At 40.5% G+C, this 19,015-nt stretch overlaps 1 protein-coding gene across 2 annotated transcripts in view; it reads left to right on the top strand.

The window, feature by feature from the left end:
- The first annotated feature begins 3,791 nt into the window (after positions 1 to 3,791).
- Positions 3,792 to 19,015, top strand: part of PIK3CA (phosphatidylinositol-4,5-bisphosphate 3-kinase catalytic subunit alpha) — a 92,639-nt gene continuing 77,415 nt past the window's right edge. For both annotated transcript variants that reach the window (XM_070791589.1, XM_070791592.1), the window contains exon 1: positions 3,792 to 4,064. The gene's annotated coding sequence lies outside the window, so the exon portion shown is untranslated. The remainder of the gene's footprint in view (positions 4,065 to 19,015) is intronic.

The raw sequence follows: 19,015 nt of genomic DNA, 5'->3' as shown, positions 1-19,015 counted from the left end.
GCAAATAGATGGGGAAAAATGGAAACAGTGGCAGATTTTATTTTCTTGGGCTCTAATATCACTGTGGATGGTGCCTGCAGCCATGAAATTAAAAGATACTTACTTCTTGGATGAAAAGCTATGACAAACCTAGCAGCAGCTAGCTAAGTCACTTCAGTTGTGTCCGACTGTGCGACCCCGTAGACGGCAGCCCACCAGGCTCCTGCATCCGTGGGATTCTCCAGGCAAGAGTACTGGAGTGGGTTGCCATTGCCTTCTCCAATGCATTAAAGTGAAAAGTGAAAGTGAAGTCGCTCAGCCGTGTCCAACTCTTAGCGACCCCACGGACTGCACCCTACCAGGCTCCTGTGTCCATGGGATTCTCCAGGCAAGAGTACTGGAGTGGATTGCCACAAACCTAGACATCATATTAAAAAACAGAGCTATCACTTTGCCAATAAAGTCCATATAGTCAAAACTATGGTTTTTCCAGTAGTCATGTACAGATATGAGAATTGTAGCATAAAGAAGGTTGAGGGCTGAAGAACTGATGCTTCTGAACTGCAGTGCTGGAGAAGACTCTCAGGAATCCCTTGGACAGCAAGGAGATCAAACCCTTAATATTCATTGGAAGGACAGATGCTGAAGCTGAAGCTCCAATACTTTGGCAATCTGATGCAAAGAACTGCCTCATTGGAAAAGACCCTGATGCTGGGAAAGATTGCGGGCAGGAGGAGAAGGGGGCAATGGAGGATGAGACAGCTGGATAGTATCACCGACTCAATGGACATGAATTTGAGCAAATTCCCAGACAGTTAAAAGACAGAAGCCTGACGTGCTGCAGTCCAAGGAATTGCAAAGAGTCAGACACGACTTAGCGAGTAAGCAACAAAAGGACATTTACCAAGATACTCAAGCAAAATAAACCTTAACAAATAGAAAAGAACTGAAATCTTAAAAAGTATGTTTTCTGATCATAACCAAACTAGTAAGTGCTACATGGTAGTTCATTTTTGTTTTCCTTTGGTGTGTTTTTATTGTTTGACTTGTCAATTTTATAAATCCAGAGTATATTGCTTCATAATCAAGTTGACTCTTGTTTCCAAATGACTTCAAAGCGTAGCTGTAATTTCAGTGTTTGTTACAGAGTATGTTTCAGTGCACAATACACATTTGAGTATCAGTTATCTTTATTTTCAATGGAAAAAAACCAAAAGGCAAGTAACTATTATTAAATACCTCCAATGTGTTAGAATGGAACAACAGTGTCACCTTGGACATTCTACCTCTTTACTTTAGAAAACAGCTCTTTAATTCTAAAGTATTCCATTTTTTTTTTTTGTCTTACAGTCTGAGAATCACAATTTCAATTATTCCTGTAAAACATTCTTCTTTCAGTCTCAAGACCTTAAGCAACACATTTCATCATATAGAGGCCTAACATAAACGCTGAAGAACAGTGCAGACACCTTCAGAAGCAAGATAAAGCAGACAACATATCAATGGTCACCATATAAACCAAATACAGCAATTGTGACTTCAGCAGTAAACGTTAATCCTGTACCATTGAGTAAGCATACAAGTACCAGGTATAACATTTTCTGTTGTGAACTGCTTGCGTTCTAAGTTGCTTTAGTTGTGTCCGACTCTTTGCGACACCATGGACTGCAGTCCACCAGGCTCCTCTGTCCATGTGATTCTTCAGGCAAGAATACTGGACTGGATTGCCATACCTTCCTCCAGGGGATCTCCCCAACCCAGGGATGGAACCTGAGTCTCAAGTCTTCTGCACTGGCAAGCAGGTTCTTTACCGCCAGCGCCACTGGGAAGCATGACACATGTTGTGACACGTAATTTCTTAAAGGCAGATTGAAAAGTGGAAGAACGTGAAAGTCACTCAGTCCTGTCGGACTCTTTGTGACCCCATGCACTATACAGTCCATGGAATTCTCTAGGCCAGAATACTGGAGAGGGTCGCCTTTCCGGTCTCCAGGGGATCTTCCCAACCCAGGGATCGAACCCAGGTTTTCCACATTGCAAGTAGATTCTTTACCAGCTGAGCAACAGGGAAGCCCAAGAATACTGGAGTGGGTAGCCTATCCCTTCTCCAGTGGATTTTCCTGACCAAGGAATCTAACCAATGTCTCCTGCATTGCAGGCGGATTCTTTACCAACTGAGGTATCAGGGAAGCCCAAAAGGCAGGTTATCACATAACAAAAATCATATAACGCATGTACCATCTATTAAAATAAATTTTAGAAAAAAACATGTATTTACCGCAATTTTCCCCCACTAAGGACCACCTATTAAGATCTCACTAAACTCTGGGCCTGGGAACACAGATTTGGGAAATGCTGCCTTAATGTTTCCTTTGAGTAGTAATTCAATATCATTGCTTTTTTTGGTTTGTTTAAATTCCTTTCTCTTCAGTAACACAGTGTTCTGAAAGTGCTGAAAAACACTGGTTCAAGAAAAATATTTAGAAACTTAGACCCGTGAAATATGAGATGAAAACCAGAGCTTAAGAAAAGAGAGAAAGCACAGGAAATACAGAAACACAGTCAAACGAAACTATGACCACATAAAGGAATGGTTCTTTTTTAGGATTGGTAAGGATGTGTGGTGTTTGAGCAAAACTGGTTATCGGTCAGCTTTCTGCACTGAATGACAAGCTGGACTGTAACATCTCCAGGGCGGGTCACTTTCAAGTCCTCTACTTAAAATGCAAGAGAGGGCCCGAGTTTGAGGACTTGTATTGCAGATTTCTGCTAATCACTGTTTCCACGTCTTTTTAATACAATGAAAGGCCGCTAGGGGGAGAAACACGCCTAAAACCTGACCCTTATCAGTGGTGATCTCAAAACGTAACAGATCCTATTACTCTCCAGCAAAAAGAAGCTTCTATGGCACGCAATATTAAACCACCACCCTGCATCGAATCTGGAACCCAAATGGTTTTTCTAAAGTCTCCGTGGGCACTAAGCGAAAAAAGCACGTGTTCTGAATGGTCAGAATGGAATCCTACAAGCTGATTCAGATCTGAAAAAAGGACATTGCAAAAGGTCTCCCTGAGTGAGTCAAAGTATCGCAGAGGGCTATGGCAGCGCATTCCTCTTTCGGGATGGGCTACAACTTAACCTTACGTTGGCAAAAGGACGCGAAGCAACGTTTTGTAAAGGCCTTCTTTCTAGTATCGATATCCATTTCTGGTTAGCCACTGACGGAGGCGGTTAGCCACTACGTTCCCTCCCCTCTCCCCTAGACGAGAGTCTCATTTCCTCTATGGGCGTAAAAGTGAATGGACCCGCTTGCTCCCTATACGCCTTTCTATATCTCAACCCAGCCCTACAGCTCGTAGAAACAGATAGGCGCATCCCTGCTGTTCGTACACCTATGCCTCCACAAGATGGCAAAACACCCTCGCCACTGCAAAAGACGACAGCGTTAAATACCAGCGCGGCACGAAAATGAGCCACAAAGCCACTCAAACTTCGGGCACAAAACCAACGCGCAGGCGCACTGGCACACTGTTACCCGATTTGCCCACTTCCCCCTCCTGGTCTCCGCAGTTTCACTTCCCCTCGTTTGGTCCTCTGCTTCCGGGGCACAGTAGGCTCGGCCCCTCCTCATCTCTTACCCTCCTCTACCCGAGGAGGGGGGAGTCGAGGGGGTGGGGAAGAGTTCGTTGTTTGTTTACACGATGTGAGCGGAAAAAGAGACCAATAAAGTTTATTCTGGAAACAAAAGGAAAAAAAAAACAGGGGTGACAGAGAAAGGAGACGGGGGCGGGGGCGTGTGGCGGGGGCTAGCTAGGAGAGGCAGCGAGAAGGAGAAAGCGGCAGTTCCGGTGCCGCCGCTGCGGCCGCTGAGGTCTCGGGCTGCTGCCGCCGCGGCCGCTGGGGCTGGGGCCGCCGGCGAGGCAGGGCTCGGGCCCGGCCGGGCAGCTCCGGAGCGGCGGGGGAGAGGGGCCGGGAGGCGGGGGCTGTGCCGCCCGCTCTCCTCTCCCTCGGCGCCGCCGCCGCCGCCGCCCGCGGGGCTGGGACCCGATGCGGTTAGAGCCGCGGAGCTTCGAGGAGCCCCGAGCGTGAGTAGAACGCGGACAGGCCGGGAGCGGGCGCGGTCGGGATGGGGCCGGGTGGGTGCCGGGGACTCTCGGGCGCGCCCGCCGTCTTGGGCGGGGGCTGCCCGCCCGTCGTCTCTCCCAGCTTCGGCCCGCAGGAGAGTTCGCCTGCGATCCCCGCTCTCCTCCGCCTGCCGCTGGCCTCACCCAGATGCAGAGGCGAGGGCTCGCCGCTCCCTCTGTTCTCCCTCTGGCCGCCGCCTCGCTCTTCGTTTCCTTCCTCTCCCATTTTTGGGGATGGGGCGGCTAGAGACTGAGGAAGTGCGCCCAGGGCCGCCGCCCCGGCCGCGATGGCTAGGTCCCCCGCACCCTTGCACATCCACCCGACCCGCGAGCACCGCGGCGTGAGCGATCCCGGGTGCCAAACCTTGAGCTCTTCCTGAGGGGCTGTCACGCCCGAGGACTCCGACCGCGCCAGCCCGGCGACCCTGCGTTTGCCTCATACTGGGTTTAAATCGCCCGGCTGGGGCTTGAAGGCTACATCCCCGTAGCCCATAGTTCCTCTCCCACCCTTCAACTCGAAGTTGTTTTTTTCCTTTTAACCGAGACAATCAAACGTATAAACGTATTGGATATTTCATTCATAGACCTGAGACGTTGTCTCGCGATTTGTGTCTTTAGTAAGTCTAATATGTGATGCCTGCTTTATAGCTCCGAAGTGGCTCGGAAAGGTAGGGTAGCGCCCAGAATTGGACTGTGTAAACACCAGACGTTCAGCCAGTGTGTTTTGATCGCGGCTTGAGGGGTTTATTTTAGGATGCTAAAGGAATAGTGGTGATGATGGCTAGTTACCAGGCTTAGGAATCGAAAGCTGTTTTGGATGTCAGTAATTGGGAAGCTGTTTACGTACTTATATAAAGGGTAAGGGGAGCGCAATAAGAGGGGCTTCTGTGAAAAACAGCCTTCGTATTAATGAAGTAGAGCTGTGATTTCGTTTGGTGAAGCTTCCTCATTCCAGCACTGCGCCTTTGGGCACATGCAGTACATGGGTTTGCTAGATGATGTTTTGAATCGTAGTTTGTGAGGCCTGGGAGAACCCCTGGAAAACTTGGGTAGGTAAACTTCTGTTAACTCAAGTCATCGGGTAATTACTATGGCCACATTTGAACCACTGTGGGCAATACCGGTCGCATGTTTTCCTGCTCAGAAGCTGGGTTCTCTGGGTATTTGCTTACATTGCACTGTACAAAATTTGTTTATGTACTGGATTGCGTGTTGTTAAGGAAAGACCTACAAAATACTTAAGATACCACGTTGCTAATTTAATTTGTATAAATCACAGCACGTCTTTATTAATGGATCCTAGAAGCAACTGTAGTGTAAGAATTTGTTAATACGTCTGTATTCAAGTTTTAACATTTTTTAAGACTGAATCATTGAATTCTGGTTGACAGCATAGATCTCTATCTAAACATCACATGTTCTGGAAAATTTTAATTATCAGATTAACTGTTCTGCAGTGTCATCAGCCAGAATTATCTGAAGAGGGCCCAGTGGGGGGGTGGGGGGGGTGGGTAGTGTGGGGGGTATTTTGTTTGGTTTTCTGAGTTTTCTCATGTCACCTTTTTGGATAAAATTAAATTTCATCTCTAAGTTTTTTCAAAAGTTTCTTATAGGTTTTTCCATCATTGTAAAATAGAGTGTTTTCCTATTAAAATCACGAAATAGATGATTGAAAGAAGTGATAGCACATGGTAACAGTCATAGCATCATGGGGGAAATAAAAAGAAAATGAATGAATAATTAACTTAATATTTTATCATTGATTTTATGAATATAAAGTTTGAAAGACATCCGATCAGTTTAGTTCAAGAATTAAAAATGCACCACATATAAATGCAGAACAGTGTTTTTATATGTCTAAAGCTTTTTTTTCTCAATTTTTAGTAAGTTAGATATAGCATTAAGGAGATGTCACTAATACAAATGCTGTAAACCCAAGAATTACTGCGTGAGTGTATCTTCTCATGGGCTAGATATATGTGAAAGGAGGACTGTAAAAGAGCAATCAATGGCTTTGCCTGGGAACAACCTCATCTTAAAGCAGAGTTTCCTTCCTGTCAGTATAAGAGCCTCTCCATCCCAAATAAGTATTGCCTTAAAAAAAAAAAAAAAAAGGTAAATTTACAAGTAAAATACTTAAAATAGTAAGATAGGTCATACATTTCCTAAAAGAGTTCGCTTTGTTTCCTTTATTGAATTAAGATTTTTTAACATTTACTATTACCATTTAAAACTCATTTGCTCTGTTGATCTGTTTATTTGAAAAGGGCTAACTTAATCCTGTTTGATCTCTTTAGCAACAAAAATAGCATTAAAAGGATCACTTCTCTATTTTATTATTTAAATATCTTGAATTTCAAGGAAGGGGTGATTCTGTAAATGAAATGTGTTTCTTAAGCATCATAAAAGATTTTATCTCTGAAAATATTTATGATCCTTAAATTTGTGCAAGTTTAGAAGCATAAATCTTAGAAAATCAAGGTTTATATTAGTATAGTTATTGAGCTGTTTTTTTAAGTATGTTTGTCTTGAGCTACAAAACAATCCTGTAGAGAAGGCAGTATTGCTGTCTCTGAGAAATGACATTTTAATCTAAGGTCAGACAAGTATCAGGTGACAGACTCATTGACAAAATGAATGCTTTGTGACTCCTTTCGTTTTATTATGCTACCTCTAACTTGCTCCAGCCTGCTTTTTTTTTTTCAGCCTGCTTTTTTATAAAGAAACTAGAGCCCATAGATCACCTTTTCCCTTATTTGTAATAATAAATGGATGTGTTTAATTCCCCCTATAGCTTAAACAGTGGTTTTTTATCCTGGCCACATATTAGAATCATCTAGTTAGCTTTTTAAAAATATCAGTGCCAGGGTCTCCTTCCTGGAGATTCTGGTTTAATTGGTCTGAGATGGAGCCCAGACATCTGTTTAAGTTCCCCAGGTAATCCTAATAGATTGTAAAGCCCTTGCTTTCTAAGACCTGTATAATTTGTTTCTTTTCTTCTAATTTCATCTCTCCTTTTTCTTCCTACAGCTCCCTTGGCCTTTTCCTGCTTCACATGCCAGTGCTATTTGCTTTTCATGAGACATTTGCACACTCCATACCCCTTGTTTAACTGGCTGACTCCTCATTTTTCATATCAGTTCCTTTGAAAAGTCTAGTCTGGGTCAGGTGCCCTTGCTTCCTGTTCCCATAACATCTTGTGCTCCTACTGTCAGAGCATTGACTCAGTGCATTGGCAATTGCCAATTTATTTGTCTGTATCTTCCACCAAGATGTAAATTTCATGAGAACGCTAGGGGTTTTATCTTATACAGTTATGTTCTCATTGTCAAGCACAGTAGCCAGTACATAATAGAGTTATTCACTGAATAAATATATTCACAACAGACTTCTTTACAACAATAATTTACAAATGCCTATTGAGTTTTTATACTATATTTGTTCGCTAAAAATATACACCCCTAACCTGCCACACACATGTATTTTAATTGGAGACATTTGGGATGTTCTAAAGAACATATAAATTATATCAAGAGTGACACTCAAACTCCCCCCACACACACACCCCTCCACACAATTAATTAAACACAGAACTGTACTAGAAATCAGGAGATGTGAATTCAGATCCTAACTTCACCACAAGAGTGTGTCCTTGGGCAAGTCTCAATCTTTTGGGGCCTCAGTTTCCTCACCTGTAATAGGGGAATTGTACTGAATGCTCTACATGGTACTACTCAGTGCTTTAGCCTTAAAAACCTATGAGTACTAAAAATACTGACTTTGGGAAATCTGAACCTCCTGTTGGGCTGCTGTCTATGGGGTCGCACAGAGTCCGACACGACTGACGCGACTTGGCAGCAGCAGCAGCAGAACCTCCTTGGTTCAAACCCTGGCTTCTATGCTTACAGGCAGAATTACTTTGGACAGATTTCTTAATATGTATAATGAGAGTAATTACTACTCAACAGAGTTGTTATTGTTTTTGTTTTTGTTGAATTAAATGAGTGTCGATCCAGGAAAGTTGTGGCCAGGATCAGATGCCTAATACATGTTCATTTCCTTTCCCCTTTGAAAGTGTTAGATCTCATGAGTGGACTTATCTAAGATAAGAAAAAAGATAGTTTATGTAATATATCCTGTTTTCCACTTTGCTGACTGCTAACTTTACAGGTGTGACTAGGGACCAAGAACCACGTGGCTTTTAGTTTCATTTTCTTAGAACCCTATTCCACTGTCAAACACCCAGGTGTTAGTTAACCTGCCTGGGAAGTAATTAAGCCTTGAAGTTTGAACCATGACAGGAGTGTCCCTGGTAGCTCAGTCGGTAAAGAATCTCCCTGTAGTTCAGGAGACCCAGGTTTGATCCCTGGGTGGGGAAGATCCCCTGGAGAAGGAAATGATAAACCACTCCAGTATTCTTGCCTGGAAAAATCCCATGGACAGAGGAGCCTGGCGGGCTACAGTCCATGGGTCCCAAGAGTCGGACATGACTTAGTGACTAAGCCACCATGACAGGATAGCAAGTATCAAGCTATTTATATATCATAATACATAATATGGAGGAAGGGAGAATCTGAACTGATGACCTTATACCATCGCCAAAGATCAGTAAAATCAGATTTGACCATTCCAAAAAAATGGAACAGATTAAAACTAAGGATAATTTACAAAAAAGACTCAGATTTGGGTGAAGTCTCTGTTTGCCAGACCTTAAAATTCAGGGAGTTTTTTTATTTAGTAAATTTTAGTAAAAATTATTTAGTAAGTAGTAATTTTATTTAGTAATTTCCAGGAGATATAGGAAGTTTACCTCTGGTCAGGACCAGTTGCAGAAGATTGTTCTCGACATCAGATTAGCAGTTACAGGTATCAGTTAGCAAACTGAAGTTATTGATATTTTTCTCTGGGAGTGTTGTATCTTAATTTTATGTGTTTATTTTAACCTTTATTTATTTGATAACCTTTATTTGGTGACACAGTGTAACAATATTTCTGCTGAAGTTTCTTAATGCCAGTCTTATTTTTGTATAAATCAAATTGACTTGTCTGAGTTTTCCCTTAAGTTTATGTCTTTGTTTTGTTTTTAATTTTTTAATGACTTTAGCGTATCATTTATATATTTATTTTTTTTTTGTTGGCCACACCTCAGGGCATGTGGGATCTCAGTACCCCAATCAGGGATCAAACCCACACCCCCTGCAGTGGAAGCACGGAATCTTAATCACTGGACCACCGGGGAAGTCCCTTAAGCTTATGTTTAAAGTGAACTTTATTATCTTTTAAGAAAAGATACTGTAATAAAAATTAAAAATAGTGGTTAGGAGAAACTGAAGTCTTAAGGGTATAAAAAAGAAGCATGAGGCAACACACAGTGAAGTCGAAGGATTCGACTTAAAGGCTTGTGGTTTCCATCGTTCAGAAAGGTTATTCAGCCTTAGATAAACTGATAATGTTTTATAGCCACTTAAGTTATTTGTATTTAATCCTTTATTAATATGAATCAGTTGATACTGGTTAACAAATTTTTATGTGTTCTCTCTCCCTGTCCTCAACTGTACAGTTTGAGTATAATGTCAAAATACTTTAATAAAAAGTTTCTAAGTTTATAATAGAAGTGGTGGCTTAGAGCTTTTTCTTCAAGTTTAATGTTTCTTACAGTGAAACTGTTTTTAGAATGGATTATAATGCTCTGGTTTGGATGGCTGAAAGACCAAATTCCAATCCCAAACTGCTACTTTGTATTTGTCTATAGGGGAAAGGAGGCAGACCATATCACATCTTTGCCGCTCTTTAATATGCTACTTTATAGTAACTCATATAATTAATGAGATAATTTAAGTAATCCAAGTTCTATACAATTATTTAAAAGAAAATATATACATACTAATTATTTTAAATTTATACCTAGTACAGGAATAACACACTTCAGCGTTTGGTCTGACAATTAAATACTCATCTCTTCATATCATTTTGCTAGTTAGCTTGATAGTTTATCTAAATTACAGTCATTTATAAGAGGTTACGTTTTAGTGTCTTTTAGTATTAATATTAATTGGAATTGTTACAAAGGAATCACTGTGTTAGGGCCAGCATTACCATTTGAAATAAGTGTGGGATTTTTAAAAAGGTAGAAGTTAAGTATTCTCACAGACCATGCTTATCTGGTACACTTTATCTGGTACACTTCAGATTTTAAATATTTGTGTAGTGGAAACCAAGGAAGTCAGTGTTGTGATGTAAAAATAGCTGCATTAGGATAGAAACATTCTGTTCTGATCATATTCTCTTGCCATACTCACCAGGGGTTAGTAAAATTCTGTAGAGAGATGCACCTTATAAAGCATTATAGAGATTTAAAGCAATATTATAAGGATGATTTTAAGCATAAAATTTTTTTTAACAGGAGGAGACTGTGTTCATTCTTGTATCCTTAGCACCTAGCATAGTACCCAAAAGTTGCTGCTGCTAAGTTGCTTCAGTCATGTCTGACTCTGTGCGACCCCTTAGAGGGCAGCCCACCATTCTCCCCCGTCCCTGGGATTCTCCAGGCAAGAACACTGGAGTGGGTTGCCATTTCCTTCTCCAATGAATGAAAGTGAAAAGTGAAAGTGAAGTCGCTCAGTCATGTCCAACTCTTAGTGACCCCATGAACTGCAGCCTACCAGGCTCCTCTGTCCATGGGATTCTCCAGGCAAGAATACTGGAGTGGGGTGCCATTGCCTTCTCCAATGCGTGAAAGAGAAAAGTGAAAGTGAGGTCGCTCAGTCGTGTCCGACTCCTAGCGACCCCATGGACTGCAGCCTACCAGGCTCCTCCGTCCATGGGATTTTCCAGGCAAGAGTACTGGAGTGGCTTGCCATTACCCAAAAGTAGGTGATCAGTAAGTGATATTTTTGCAGTGGAATCATAATTGGGGATCAAAACACTTATCTATCAGTAGCTGTATATTTTAAACTATCTGAAAATTAATAAATTGCTGTGTGTCAGTCTTAGTTGATCATTTACTGTGTATGGATTCAAATTATAGGAGATATTTTTCTATAAGTAAACTAGTTGCATATTTCTATTGATGTTTGTAGACATGTTTAACAAAGATTGATAGGTTAGGAATAGCTATTTCCTAGAAGAACGCTGAATCAGGAGTCTGAGAATCTAGGTTCTATCTAGCTCTTTGGCCTTAGATCTTGACCTCTTAGCACTTGTTTGATTCCTAGCATTTTAAAGCCTATTTTTTATTTCAGGGAAGAGTAAGTAAGCCATTCCCTAGAAGGAAGATGGCCTATCTCAGTTTATTATTATCTTCAGAAGAGAAAATCTCTTTTATCTACTTGTTTATAAATTTGCACGTATTTGAAGGCCCTTCTGTGAAATTCTGACAGAAAAAAACTGCCATCAGAAAAGAATGGACTGGAAAGATTTTTTGCTTTCTCTCCAAAATTGTCAGGGACTTGGGAGGATCAAACTTACAGCAGGCGTGCCCTTTTTGGTTGTTGGCACTGAGAGCAGTTAAGTTTCTGACAGACATTGAGAGTAGATCATCCGTTGCACTCCAGTTGCCAGGGTTTTGAAGGCTCGAAAACCTGTCTCAGCACCCTTAATAGCCATTGGCAATCTTCCTTACTTTAGTTAAAGACTTCTAGGAAAATATGTCCCATTATTTCCTTTGGTAACCCATCCCACTAGTTGGTTTTCAGAAAATACATTCTAATCTTAGAAACATAATTCCAGAGGCATAGTAAGGCTCTTTTTTCTAGATGTGTCCTCTGTTGTGCATAAAAATATATGAAAAGATGACAAAACTAATTGTCCTTAATCAGGAAACAGTGATGTTTCCTGATGTGTATGCTATTGATTTGTTGTTTCTATAAATGTTCAAACCACTCACGTTCAACTTTTGAATAGGTTTTAACCAGCAAACCGTTCAGGTAATGAGATATTATGTAGAATTATTTTGATTATGTACTTCCTTTTTCAGCAAGCTAAGCAGATTTCTGTTCTTCTTCTTTGACAGATCATGCTTTTCCAAGTGCTTTTCTGATGGACTTACTGCAGGTCTAGACCTGAAAGTACTGTTGCATTTTGAAACAATTGATTGCCTTTAGCCTGAAAGCAAGTGAATTGTGTGTGTGTTGGGTTTTTTCCTTAGGAGGTTAACCTCTTGACAGGTACAAAATCCTTCGAGTTTTCTGCCAAATAACCTACTATTCTGGAATATAGATTTATGGAACATGTCATCAAAAGTAAATCAGCATTAAAGGTAAAAATTATTGGGAAAAAGATTTAAATTAGGCACTATTGTAAAGTCAGTATGAAATCAAACTACATATGACAGCAAAGAAAGGAAAAATTATATTTTCACATTGTCATTTTATACTTATTGTAAAGATTAATAGTAACATCATTTTATTTTCCATATGAAGATTTCCTTAAAATCTAGTGGCTTCTTTTTTTTTTTTGCAATTGATACCTTGATAGGCAGCATCTTAAAGTATTTATGAAAGTGATATTTGTATTCTTTTTCTATATACCAATTGTAAAAGTTGGACATGACTTTATCAGTTTCTCTACTTGATAATTAACAGTGGTAGTAAAATTCAAAGCAGTTTATAGTATTAGTAATGTTATGGTTCAGAGACTAGTAGTTTGTTTTCTCTTCAGTATAAAGGACCAACTTTCAACTTCCTTAGTGATATTGTAGGACTTAAGATTTACTCAAAATCACTGTGAATAATTTTGACTGCTTCTATGCAATGAGAGCCTAAAGCCTTGTGTTGTTCACAGACACTACTTATATACAGCTAAATGATCTACTGATGTGCAGTGACTAAAGCACAGCTAAATGGGTCATGTGATGGTGTTTTGTTGAGTTTAAATATCAGATACATAAATCTGTTGAGTACATTCCTCTTGCAGATAATATTTTTCCCCAGTCACAATGGGGTCAAGTAGTCTTAACAACTGTACAGAATATTTAAAGTCAGAACAGTCTTAGAAAATCCATAAAATCTGGTCAGTGTGTGTAGGCTTGTTTAATTTTTCTTTTCCTAAATATGTGTCACAGTGGCTAAGAGCATGTGCTCTGAAACCAGACCATCAAAATTACTAGTTTTGTAATAGCAAAATTATTTACCTGTCTAGGTTAAATAGTGTCTTGTTCATTCACCAAGTTGTGTCTGACTCTTTGCAACTTCATGGACTGCAGCATGCCGGGCCTCTCTGGGTTAATATATAATTCCTTGTTTGTAGAAGAGGGATAATAACAGTACCTACATCATAATACTATAATGAAGGTTAAATGCCAAATACATGAAAGCATTTAGAACAATACTTACTATCAGCCTGCCAGGCTCCTCCATCCATGGGGTTTTCTAGGCAAGAGTTCTGGAGTGGGTTGCCATTGCCTTCTCTGAGTACATAGTAAGCACTCAGCAAATATCTGTATGCTACTTGAGAGCGCTAACCATGTCATGTTCATTGGTTCATTTTGGGGTTTTAACATTTTGTAGTGAATTGAATCCTGGCCATTTTGAGAATTTACTAATGGATCCTATCTCTGAAGAATGAATGATAAGGTTCCTATCTAACAAACATCCGGAGAAGGCAATGGCACAGCACTCCAGTACTCTTGCCTGGAAAATCCCATGGACAGAGGAGCCTGGTAGGCTGCAGTCCATGGGGTAGTCCAAGAGTTGGACATTACTGAGCGACTTCACTTTCACTTTCATGCATTGGAGAAGGAAATGGCAACCCACTCCAGTGTTCTTGCCTGGATCCCAGGGATGGGGGAGGCTGGTGGGCTGCTATCTATGGGGTTGCACAGAGTCAGACACGACTGAAGCAACTTAGCAACTGCAGCAGCTAACAAACTTCTTGACATTACTGCTTGCTTTTTGTTCTACTACAGTTTTTTAAAGTTTCATACTCAACTCTGAGAATTCGAGTTCAATTTCATACCTAAGAGAAGTTAGCATATAGAGATTTAACGTGATTGAAATGAGGGATTTGTAGACAGAAAGGAATTAAGTAAATGGACGTACATTTTTCACATCTGATCTCAGCTTCCTATGGATTAATTTTCCCTGTCCATTCGTAGAATCTCAGAATCCCCAACAGATAGCTTTTTTCTTTTTTTATTGAAGTATGACTGATTTACAATATTAAATTAGTTTCAGGTGAACAACATAGAAATTCAGTGTTTTTCTAGATTATACCCCATTTAAAGTTTTTATAAAATATTGGCTATCTTCATATGCTGAACAGTATGTCCTTACAGCCTGTTTATTTTATATTTATTAATATTTAGCTCTTGACTTCCTACCCCCATATTTCTCCTCCACTTCCTCCCTCCACACTGCAAGCCGCTAGTTCTCAGTATTTGTGAGTCTGTTTCTGTTCTATTATATTCTGGCGTTTATTTTTTAGATTCCATGTGTAAGTGATAACATAGAATATTTCTTGCTCTTTATGACTTATTTCACCAAGCATAATACTCTTGAGGTTCATCCATGTTGTTGCAGATAGCAAAATTTCATTCTTTCTATGGTTGAGTAATATTCCATTGTATGCATACATACCACATCTTCATCCGTTTTCATCTGTTGGTGGACACTTAAGTCGCTTCCATCTCTTGGCAGTTATAAATAATGTTAGTATGACCCTGATGGCTCAGCTGGTAAAGAATCCGCCTGCAGTGCAGGAGACACAGGAGATGTGGGTTCAATCCCTGAGTCGGGAAGATCTCCTGGAGGAGGAAAATGGCAACACACTCCAGTATTCTTGCCTGAAAAGTCCCATGGACAGAGGATACTGGCAGGCTACAGTCCAAAGGGTCCCAAAGAGTCAGACATGACTGAGTGACTAAGCATGCAATAGTCATGAACATTAGGGTACATGTATATTTTTGAATTATAGTTTTGTTTTCTTTGGATATTATACCCAGGAGAAAAGGAATTGCTGAATCACATAACAATTCTATTTTTAGTTTATTGAGGAACCTCCATACTGTTTTCCACAGTGGCCACACCAATTAACAGTCCCACCAACAGTGTACAAAGGTTCCCTTTATTCCACATTTGCACAAACATTTGTTATTTGTGGTGTTTTTGATGATAGCCATTCTCACAGGTGTGAGGTAATATCTCAGTTGTGGTTTTAATTTGCATTTCTTTAACGATTAACAAGCTTGAACATCTTTCTGTGTGCCTGTTGGCTGTTTGTGTGTCGTCTTTGGGAAAATGTTTGTTCAGGTCCTCTGCACACTTTTTATTTGGGTTTTTTTTTTTTTTTATTTTTTGGTGTTGGGTTATGTGAGCTCTTTATATGTTTTGGATGTTAGCCCTTGTCGGTCATATCATTTGCAGATATTTTCTCCTATTCTGTAGGTTGTCTTTTTGTTTTGTTGATGGTTTGCTTTGCTATGCAAAAGCTTTTAAGCTTAATTAGGTTTCACTTTTGCTTTTCTTATCTTTGACTTTAGGAGACAGATCTGGAAAACGCTGTTACAATTTATGTTAGAGATTGTTCTTCCTATGTGTTCTTCTAGGAGTTTTATGTTTTCCAGTCTTACAGTTAGGTCTTTAATTCATCTTAAGTTTATTTTTGCTTATGGTGTGAGAAAATGTTCTAATTTCATTCTTTTGCTGTTCATTTTTCCCAGCACCACTTATTGAAGAGACTGTCTTTTCTCTGTTCTATAGTCTTGTCTCCTTTGTTGTAGATTAATTAACCATAGGTGCATGAATTTATTTCTGGGCTCTTTATTTTCTTCCATGAACCTGTCTGTTTTTGTGCCAATACCTTGATGATTTGATAACTGTAACTTTTTAGTGTAATCTTAATAACTCCAGCTCTGTTCTTTTTTCTCAAAATGGTATTGGTTATTTGGGATCTTTTGTGGTTCAATATAAATTTTAAGATTGTTTGTTCTAGTTCTGTAGATGTCTTGGATATTTCAACAGGAATTGCATTAAACCTGTAGGTTGCTTTTGGTAATATGGACATTTTAGCAACATTAATTCTTCTAGTCCATGAACACAGGATTTTTTGTATTACTTTGTATTATCTTCAGTATCCTTCACCAGTGTTTTATAGTTTTCGGAATATAGGTCCTTCATCTCCTTGGTTAAGTATATTCCTTGATAATTTATTCTTTTTGACGTGATTTTAAATGGGGTTGTTTTCTTACTTTCTAGTAGCTCATTATTCAGTTCAGTTCAGTCGCTCAGTTGTGTCTGACTGTTTGCAACCCCATGAATTGCAGCACACCATGCCTCCCTGTCCACCACCAACTCCCGGAGTTCACTCAGACTCACGTCCATCAAGTCAGTGATGCCATCCAGCCATCTCATCCTCTGTCGTCCCCTTCTCCTCCTGCCCCCAATCCCTCCCAGCATCAGAGTCTTTTCCAATGAGTCAACTCTTCACATGAGGTGGCCAAAGTACTGGAGTTTCAGCTTTAGCATCATTCCTTTCAAAGAAATCCCAGGGCTGATCTCCTTCAGAATGGACTGGTTGGATCTCCTTGCAGTCCAAGGGACTCTCAAGAGTCTTCTCCAACACCACAGTTCAAAAGCATCAATTCTTCGGCACTCAGCCTTCTTCACAGTCCAACTCTCACATCCATACATGACCACAGAAAAAACCATAGCCTTGACTAGACGGACCTTTGTTGGCAAAGTAATGTCTCTGCTTTTGAATATGCTATCTAGGTTGGTCATAACTTTCCTTCCAAGGAGTAAGCATCTTTTAATTTCATGGCTGCAATCACCATCTGCGGTGATTTTGGAGCCCCAAAAAATAAAGTCTGACACTGTTTTCACTGTTTCCCCATCTATTTCCCATGAAGTGATGGGACCGGATGCCATGATCTTAGTTTTCTGAATGTTGAGCTTTAAGCCAACTTTTTCACTCTCCACTTTCACTTTCATCAAGAGGCTTTTTAGTTCCTCTTCACTTTCTGCCATAAGGGTGGTGTCATCTGCATATCTGAGGTTATTGCTATTTCTCCCAGCAATCTTGATTCCAGCTTGTGTTTCTTCCAGTCCAGTGTTTCTCATGATGTACTCTGCATGTAAGTTAAATAAGCAGGCTGACAATATACAGCCTTGACGTACTCCTTTCCCAATTTGGAACCAGTCTGTTGTTCCGTGTCCAGTTCTAACTGTTGCTTCCTGACCTGCACACAGATTTCTCAAGAGCCAGGTCAGGTGGTCTGGTATTCCCATCTCTTGAAGAATTTTCCACAGTTTATTGTGATGCACACAGTCAAAGGCTTTGGCATAGTCAATAAAGCAGAAATAGATATTTTTCTGGAACTCTCTTGCTTAGTGTATTAAAAAAGCAACCGACTCATATAAACTAATCTTGTATCCTGCAGCTTTACTGAATTCATGTTCTAATAATTTTTGTGTAGAAACTTTAGAGTTTTCTATATATAGTATCATATCATCTACAAATTGGAGAAGGCAATGGCAACCCACTCCAGTACTCTTGCCTGGAAAATCCCATGGGCGGAGGAGCCTGGTAGGCTGCAGTCCATGTGGTCGCTAGGAGTCAGACATGACTGAGCGACTTCACTTTCACTTTTCATTTTCATGCACTGAAGAAAGAAATGGCAGCCCATTCCAGTGTTCTTGCCTGGAGAATCCCAGGGACGGCGGAGCCTGGTGGGCTGCCGTCTATGGGGTCATACAGAGTCAGACACGACTGAAGTGACTTAGCAGCAGCAGTGGCATCTACAAATAGTGAGTTTTACTTCTTTCCTTGCCTGATTTCTGTGGCTAGGACTTCCAGTACTGTGTTAAATAGAAGTGGCAAGAGTGGGCATCCTTGTCTTGTTCCTGGTTTTAGAGGAAAAGCTCAAAGCTTTTCACCATTGAGTATGATATTAGCTGTGAGTTTATCATGCTGCTGCTGCTGTTTTGTCAGTAAGTCATGTCCAGTCCTTTGCGATCACATGGACTATAGCCTGCCAGGCAAGAATACTGGAGTGGGTTGGCATTTCCTTCTCCATGGGATCTTCCCAAACCAGGGATCAAACCCATGTCTCCTGCTGGGCAGGTGGATCCTTTACAACTGAACCACCTGGGAAGCCCTGGGTTTGTCGTAGATGGCCTTTATTATGTTGAGATATGCTCCCACTATACCAACTTTGCTGAGAGTTTTTATCGTGAAGGGATGCCAGATTTTGTCAGATGCTTTTTCTCCATCTATTGAAATGATCATGTGGTTTTATCCTTTCGTTAATGTGGGATATCACACTGATCTGCAGATATTAATTATCCTTGCATCCCTTGAATAAAACGCACTTGATCATGGTATATGATCCTTTTGATGTATTTGTAAATTCTGTTGCTAATATTTTGTCAAGGATTTTTGCATATATATTCATCAGAGATATTGACCTATAATTTTCTTTTTTTGCAGTATTATTAGTTTGATTTTGGTTTCAGGGTAATGGTGGCCTCATAGAATGAATTTGAGAGTGTTCCTCCTCTTCAGTTTTTTTGGAATAGTTTGAGAAGTATGGATATTAGCTCTTCTTTATATAATTGATAGAATTCCTCTGAAGCCACTCGTTCTGGACTTTCGTTTGCCCCCCCAGCAACTATCTTAATAGCACTGTACCATGGGGCTTCCCTGGTGTCTCAGTGGTAAAGAATTTGCCTGCCAGTGCAGGAGACGTGGGTTTGATCTCTGGGTCAGGGAGATCCCCTGGAGAAGAAAATGGCAACCCATTCCAGTGTTTTTGCCTGGGAAATTCCACGGACAGCAGAGTCTGGGGGGCTACAGTCCATGGGGTCGCAAACAGTTGGACACGACTTAACAAATAAACAACAAATTGAAGCAGTAATTGTTACATGCTACTGGGTATTTCCTTTCCCTGTCTGTCTTCATGCACTAGATGGTGATTG

The sequence above is a fragment of the Bos indicus genome, chromosome 1 (genome assembly GCF_029378745.1).
Source record: "Bos indicus isolate NIAB-ARS_2022 breed Sahiwal x Tharparkar chromosome 1, NIAB-ARS_B.indTharparkar_mat_pri_1.0, whole genome shotgun sequence".
NCBI classification, from domain to species: Eukaryota; Metazoa; Chordata; class Mammalia; order Artiodactyla; family Bovidae; genus Bos; species Bos indicus.
The sequence above is the reverse complement of the archived record's forward strand: the minus strand, read 5'-3'. Positions and strand labels throughout refer to the sequence as shown.